This window comes from Cryptomeria japonica, chromosome 10 (assembly GCF_030272615.1).
Source record: "Cryptomeria japonica chromosome 10, Sugi_1.0, whole genome shotgun sequence".
NCBI classification, from domain to species: domain Eukaryota; kingdom Viridiplantae; phylum Streptophyta; class Pinopsida; order Cupressales; family Cupressaceae; genus Cryptomeria; species Cryptomeria japonica.
In genome coordinates, this window is record NC_081414.1 from 518,564,502 (window position 1) to 518,573,147 (window position 8,646).

An 8,646-nucleotide genomic window follows, 5' to 3' on the forward strand; every position below is an offset into this window, starting at 1 on the left:
AAAAGAGTGGTTTAAAGAGAAACCTTGGCTTTCAAACCCTAAATGCTACATCACTCCTCTAGAAGAATCATACGAATCCACTTTCAAAACTTTATTGGCAAATGATCTGATAACCTTACCAGACAATTCTAGGCCATATGATCTGGAATTTAAACCGAAATGGTGGAGAGAAAATGAACACTGTGAATACCATCGAAACAAAGGTCATAACATAAAAAATTGCATGAAGCTCAAGCATGAGATTCAAGATCTCATTGATGCTGGCAAAATTGTTGTTGGAAATCACACAACTAATGCTGATCACAAAGCTTTTAAAGATCCCTTAGCTATTTATGAACAAGGTAATTCCTCAAAGTCAAAAGGAGGTGCCAAAGTTAATTACACCTATACCAGCAATGACAATGTGATCAACATGATTGAGTCTTCCCAACTTGAATATTGCATTGTGATTATAATCAAAGATAAACAAAATGAATCACAAAATGAAAATGTTGTGACCCATGGTCAAAAGAAAGTCACTCTCCAAGGAGCTAGTTCTTCAACTCTTGCTCAAACAACATCAAATCTACCAACCTCGTCAAACAAACAAAAAGATACAACATTTGATAAATTTAAACAACCAGCTTCATCATCATCCTCTGGATATAGCATTGTCGAACAACTGAAAACAAATGAATGCTCAAATCTCCATCTTTAAATTTCTCAAAATATCTTATGCTCATAAAGAGATCCTCGAAAAAGCGTTTCTCACAACTAATGTCCCAAAAGTTTTAGATATCGATCGGTTTCAATCTATGGTGGGTCACCTGACTTCACCTCATTATCTTACTTTCTCTGAAGAAGATGACAAATCGGTGAATCACCCACATAACCAACCATTGCACATTGAAGCTATGATCCATAAACACTGAGTTAAACATGTTTTGATAGATGGAGGCATTGGGTTGAATATTTGTACCTATAATCTACTTACACGACTGGGCTTTTATGAAAATATCATTGATCTGGCCAAGAAAATAATGATCAAAGCCTATGATGAAGAAGAAAGAACCTCTAAAGGTCTAGTACTATTACCAATTAGGGTAGGACATGTAGAAAGGGATGTCATTTTTCAGGTGCTTGATCTCCCTCTGTCACACAATATCTTATTGGGCATAATATTTTCTTTGTTTTCTGCTTGAAGGAATGATCCCAATGATCTAGAAACATCTAATCAGCTAGGTGTCTATGACAAGAGCCTTCACATCAAGGTGAAATCACCACACATACCTTGACTCTGCTTATTTGTATGCTACAAGGAGGTTGGCATCATTTCTTTGTCTATTTTAAGGGAATTTCTTTAAATGTGCAATCTGGGTCCATGCGTAATCTGTCCAAGGATATGAATGAAAAAAGGGTCATTGCAGATAAGATAGTTAGTATTGCACATGAAAAGGAGGGAACTTTAATCTCCCTACTATATTTGTAAATGCTCAGTGATGAATATTAAATATTCTAAATCCAGTGACTAGTTTAAGTTGCATTCATTCTACATTTTCTGCATTTTGAGTGATTTTGATATGGTAACAATGATCTCTTTATCTTCTGAATGAGAGTTTGAAGTATCATCATTTCTCCACTAAGTGGTCTCTGTTTCATCTTTTCTCTGATAGAGTACTTGTGTATTGAGATGTTAGCTACATACATAATCATTTTATATAGATTCATACATTCATTTGCATTCATCTTATTGCATAGAAAAACTAAAAAAAATGCATTAATCATTACTCATTTTTATCATTTATTTACATATGAAAAGAAACAAAAATAACATCCATATTCATTTGCATTACATATATCCATACTGAAGAAATAATGCATACATATAGAATAAAGCATATAGAAAAGCATCTCATAAATTAATCAACACAAGTACAAATGAAATCAAATCAAGATCTCGTATATATATAATCATCAATATCTCGAGGTACAAGTGATATAACTGTCATATAAAATGTCCCATCGGAGCAAGAATCATAAGGGCTACAAAAAATGGGGTATCTAACAAAATCTAAGAGCTACAAAACATCTAACTCTCAGCCTCTCCCTCATTGCTAGGTGGTGGAGGAGGTGGAGCCTGCAGACCAACATCCTATCTCGGTGTCCGAGCTCCCTCAGATCGTGCCATGTACTAAAAGTAGGGGATAACCTACTACGCTATAGGAACAACTACACTATACTCCGCAACATAATAAGCTGCTTGGCTAGTCTGGTGCAAAACCTCCTACTGAAGAGCATCTCTCTTTGCCCTCATTTCTATGACTTGACGATCACGCTCTGCTCTGAGCTCCGTCAGCTATCGGTCTCGCTCTGCCCTCATCTCTGTGACCTGACGATCACGCTCTGCTTTGAAGTTCGCTAGCTATCGGTCCCACTTTGTAAGTTGTGTTTGAGCCACTATCAATTGTGACTGTAGACTTGCTAATCACGCTCGCATAGACCATGCTGCATTAGTTGTCCCCTGCTTCCTCACAGGCTCTCTACCTCCATCTCCGTCTCCATCTCCACCTCTAGCTCCCCCCTGCTCATCTCTCCTCTGCCTGTCCTTCCTAGGAGCTACTTGTTCCTCCTCTCCTCCACCCTCTGCCACCCTAGCTCCACTCAATCTGACACCAACAACATCTAGGGATCCACCCTCTCCTCTCTGCTATTGTCTCCCCCTAGCTAATAACCTACTGATGCTAGCACTAGGATCACCACCTACCCACCTTGGATCCTTTTCTCTCCATCCCTGCCTCTATCCTTATCCCTATGCCTACGTAGGGGAATCATCCTCAAACTCCTTTATCAAAGGTGCCTGCTTTACTAGATCTGTGAATCTAGGGAATGATTGCTGTTGGAACCAATCACTGTACTAGGGCAATACCCCTTGATCTGCAATATCATCCAAGTAATCCCACCTAAGCCACTGCAACCCTGTCAACTCCTACATGCCTAAGGCATATGATAACCTAGGCCCCCATCCCCACCTCTCCTTGTTTGCATAATGAGAATATGCAATAAAATCTTGTGAGATCCCCTGAGGCCTACCATACTACCTCATCACTCGAGTAATAACAAAGCACTCGATGACTATCACAGCTTTCCCAATGAGAGGATGAGTCAAGAATAGATCTTTGTGCATAGCTCTCCAGTTGTTCCAAGGCTCCAGACCCCTGTATGGTATTTATATGACAACTACCAAATCATCCAGCTGCAGTCTCGAGTACTCTGTCTTTCCTAGATGGGGCTGAGTAATGTATCCAGAATATCTATATACAATTGGCTATTGTGGATCTCTAATGTCATCCACTATAGGTCTGCAAACTGCGATATGCTCCAATGCCCATACTTGCAAAATCAAAACCCCTGTTGTCATGCTCTTCACCTCTCTATAGCCAATCTCATGCATCTCATTGTACATGTGCACCAAAATGCAATAACCCCATCCTGATCTCTGAGGGTGATCCGACAATCTCTCCTGCATCCTACCCCAACCACATAAGAAACCATGTTGTCCCCTGCTGGCATAAGTAAACAACCAATGAATCCTGCTAGGACACAAGCTAATGGAAACTGCTCACTATACCTAGCCATCATGTCATCCCAGCTGATAGACTGTGTAAGGATGTCTGCATAGTGAAAAATCTACCTCAGAGCTAGTAGGCCAGGATGATGTGCCGAATCATAATCTACCTTATCCCTAGCGAATGGAATCCTAAGAATCCTATAAACATCCTCGGGAGTGATAGTCATCTCCCCAACTAGCAAATGAAATGTGTTATGTTCAGAATAGAATCTCTCAACAATTGCAGTGAGCATCCCATGATTCACACAGATATCAAGTATGTCAAGAACATGAGTAGAACTGCACAAATCAATATGTGCCCTATCCACATATGATAACTCAAGAATTAGTCTTATAGTTGGTGGATAGACACATCTGAAAATAAAATGTGATAGTCAAATCTACAAGAATCAAACAACAAAGGATCAGAAAATATTTCAAATTATACTATAAGACAAGTAAAACATCACGCAAATCCAAATACATCAATTGCAAAATCAAAATTTCATGTTTGCACCCTTAAAAATGCTCACTGGTTTTTATACAACATTTTACAGAGTAGGTAGAAAGTCATATGAGTTAGGAATAGGTATAGGATGACAAAAGAATCTGATATGATACAAAACAAGCATTCGCACGACAAAATGGTCTCTTAATCAAAAACTCGTACGATACAAGTGGAGGTATGAAATGAAAAATCTAATAGACTTAAACGAAAAAACAATACAAAGTAGTTTTTCATATGACACAAGATTTCGTCTCGCATGACAAAACGACAATGACCTATTGGCATTTTTTGATGATTATGTTGTGATTGTCATTGATCGACACACACTTGCATTGAGATCACTTTTGTATGTATAAGTTAAAGCTCAACTGATACTTGTTCCAATTGGTATGATGCATTATAGTCCTTAGACTATTGGTGTTTTGCAGAAAGTGTTTACTGATCTGAAGCGATATGTTGACCCCAAGCGGTTAGAGGATCTCAAGTGGTATGAAGGATTAAAGTAGCAAAACACATATTTCCTAGTCTTCATTTTTGTCAAACCGACAACCACTATTTTGTATGAACCAGTAATACTCTATGATTAGTTACCAACTAGCATTTTCTGATGAGTTACCATCCATCGATTGTTTGACAGTGCCAACACTTCAGTGGTGCTTTTTGTGTCGTGTTACAAAATATCTCTACATGCATTGAACCTAGGAAATTGTATTGTAATCCTATTGGACTGACATGAAATTAGATTCCTTTAAAAGGACATCATGTCTAGGATTTTAGGTTGTTGCTAGGGTTTAAGGTGGTTGATGAGCTAGAGAGTGTGTATGTGTAGAAGACTGAAGTAATGCTAGAATTCCTTAGGAACAAGCTATCAAGGATCTAACCAAGCAATCTATGCTATTTGCTAGATCACTCACTTGTTGATTACTCACATCTTCGACAAGTTTGAAGCCCTTAACCAGGTAGGCCCAAAAAGTCTTTTGTAAATCCTCTAACAAGGTGGTTCACACCTGTGGATCTAAAATCCTCTAGCAAGGTATTGTTTAATTGGACTTATCTCCTAACAGGGATTGAGATTCCTAATAGGATATGTTCAGGTAAAGAACATTGTATGACCTTAACCGGTCTAACCTTAACCGGTCTGGTTCCTATTCTACAGATAGTTACTTGTGAGTTCCATCTCACTGTGGTTTTTCCTATTTGGGTTTCTACGTCAAAAACTCTTGTGTTATGGTGTTTGTGCTTCTGTGGGTGAATGCATTATTTTCTATTTGGTTTGCATGTGTGATAACCGGTCTATCTACTAAACTATTTTACCAGTTTACTATTAGTCTAGCGAAGTGTTTAAGTACATTGATTTTTGGCATACTAATTCACCCCCCCCCCCCTCTTAGTATTCATCATTTGGTATCAGAGCCTACCATTCTATAAGTTTAACCACTTGGAAAGAGATATGGGGGAATACACATTGAGGGAACTTACTCATCAACTCACCCAATCTAAGCAAGCCTATGATCATCTTATGGTCAAATATAAGGCATCTCAAGCAAAAAGGAGAGAACATGCTGAAAAGTTGATGTAGCTATCTGAAAATAGTTCTTTTGATGAAGTGGACATGGAAGCCCTAATCCAAGAAGTAGAAAATCTAAATGAATCCAATTCCAACCTGAGAAAGGAGTTGGAAGGACTGACTATCCGAATGTGCCAAGAGCTTGAGAACCAGAGGAAAGCTGAAGATCTTGTCAAAGAAAAAGATCATGAAAACTCCAAGCTGAAGCAAGAGATTAGTGCCCTAACTACTCAACTCCATGCAAGCAAAGTGGAAAAGGAAGACATGCAAGGAGAACTGAACATTGCCATCTCTAAGAATGAAAACCTAATGGAAACAAATGCTGCTATTTCCAAAGAACTCTTTGAGTCAAAGGAAATACTTGCTAAGTTCAACAAGAGTACTGTTAAGATAGAGAAAAAGTTTGAATCTGCCAAACTTGCCAAGAATACTGATGGACTTGGTTATTCCGGTCATGAGGAAGGTGAGACCTCTAGTATAAATGCTGGAGCATCAAAGAAACAACCAACATCAAAGGATTTAGGTAAGCAAAAGTGTAAACCTGTTTTCTTTAACTGTCTTAAAGAAGGACATACTACCAATGTGTGTAGGAGTAAGGCTTACAATAATTTTCCTTATTTTCTAAATGATAAGCCTAGATCCTATAGATTCAATGGTAACTGTTATGTATGCACCAAGTTTGGGCATAGAGCATCTGAATGTAGGTCTGTTATGAACAACACTGGAAGATATCCTCAGAGGACTCAAGGAGTTGGTCTAGAACCTTTTGTGAACCGAAATCACAACCGATTTAGTACCCTTAATCATCAGTCAAGAAGTGGTGGCTATCAAGTGGCAACTAGATGGAGAGAAAATTGTTTGATCTATCATGGTCATGGTCACACTGCTACAACATGCAGAAGGAAGAACAGTAACATGAATAACAGACCTTGGAGAGCACCTAGAATGGTCTGCTATCATTGCAACAAACCGGGTCACATTGCCAGATTCTGTAGATCAAGAAAGAACATATCGGATGACATACCAATCACTCCAGAAGGAAAGATTGATATTGACACTGTTCAAGTGGATATGCACAAAACCTGGAAGAAGAAACCAGTAGTGTTGCAAGAAGAACCGATTTTTGTACCTAGTGTGGAAATATCAGAACCGATAAACTAAGCATCAAAAAAGCTTAGGGGGAGAAAACGGTGAAACACTATGAACCCCTTGTTTACACCAGTAAAAGACCTTAACCAATAGGTGATACCTGTCATTTGGTAGAAGACCAGAAATGGTAACAGGAAAATTAGGGTTTACACCCTAATGGTGGAGCATTTATTACGATAGGTGAGGAATATGTTTAAAAGGAATTTTCAAATCATTTCTCACTATCATTTTTTGAGCAAAGAAGTTTTTCAAGTGCAGAGTGAAGAAAAAGTGATTTGTGTTGCGATTCAAAGAAATCTCGAAACCCTGAAGAATATTCAGAAGAAAATTTCAAATGGTCAAAAGAAGAACTCAAAGCGGTGATTCAACAACCGACGAAGTGGAAGGCAAAGTGGAATTTGCAAGCCCTAAATTCCCGATTTCTGAAAGGTACTTCTCAAGTTATATGTTTTGTCATGGCTTCCGCATCTCATGATAGTTCTAGTGCAACTGTCAATTCTCTAGATTTCATTCAAAGAAAATCAAAATATAATGCCTTGTCTCAAGTACCGGCTGGGGTTATAGTAGAAGAAGGGATTTCAGATTATATAGACTGCAAAATCAAAGACCTAGGGTCTCTTGTGATCCATTCTCAGCTAGGTCTATTATGTGGGAAGGATAAAAAGATCAAACTGGAGTACAACATCTTGGAGAAGAAAAATCTTCACAATGTGGTTTACTTCCTAGAGGATTTCACAGATGACCACATTAGAATCATTCTAAGCAAAGTTCATGGTGACAAGATGTACCTAGAGCAGATGCATGATATCACACCACAAGCTATTCATGTCGTCACCAGTTTCAACAATACAGGGGAAGTGCCAGCCCTAAGGAAGGTCAGCAAGACTGAAATGTCCAAGCTCACCAGTTCAGTGAGCGACTCACGTGGCATGACCATCAACTCAATCAAGGATGATCTGGTCAAGTATGTCTGCATGGTGATAGGCTACCAGACGTTCTCTACCAGCAAAATTAATTATGTCTCAGTGGCAGCAGTAAATGCCACTTACCGGATGATCAAAGAAGATGCATCATTTGACCTATGCACCTATATGCAAAGACAACTTATGTTGAATCTTAAGTCAATCAAATGGGATAATGCACTAAGATTCAAGTTTGGACAACTACTAGTAGGGTTATTCTTCTACTTCAAAGTTTATTTCCCAGGAGTTGGAGATATTTAGTGTTCTGCCAACCAATCGGTTACCAAGCAGATCAAAGAGAGCCTGCAAGCAATTGGAATCGGTTACCTTGAAGTTCTGAACAAGTACTTTGATGAGTTCAAGCACAAGATGAGCCACAGGATAAGGATATCTAGTGACATTGTCAAGAAATATGAAGAGGATATCTGCTTTATCATCAATGTGGATGAATGCATAATGGAGGTCGTTGAGCCTAGACAGGAAGAAGTAGAGCCTATGGGCTATGAGGTGATGTATGATATGCTGGATGGGTATGCTTCCACCTTAATTACCTCACCTCTTGATCCTAAGGCAAAGAGAACCGACAACTATCTAGAAAGGGTTGCACCGACTGTAGAACCTCCTGAAAAGAAAGGAAAGGCAGTGCCTTCAACATCGACACTGGTTATTGCAGCTAGTCCCAAAGTGACCAAGCGGTCACCTACAAAGAAAAAACTAGAAGCGGCGCCTGCCAAAGTCTTCAAGAGGAAGACAAGGAATAACTCACCAGACTCTGAAGAAACTGTGTCTGAAGAAAAACCCAAGAATACTAGACAAGCAAAGAAAAAGACAAAGAATGAACTGACATCATTGGCACCGGTAAATATTGACATTT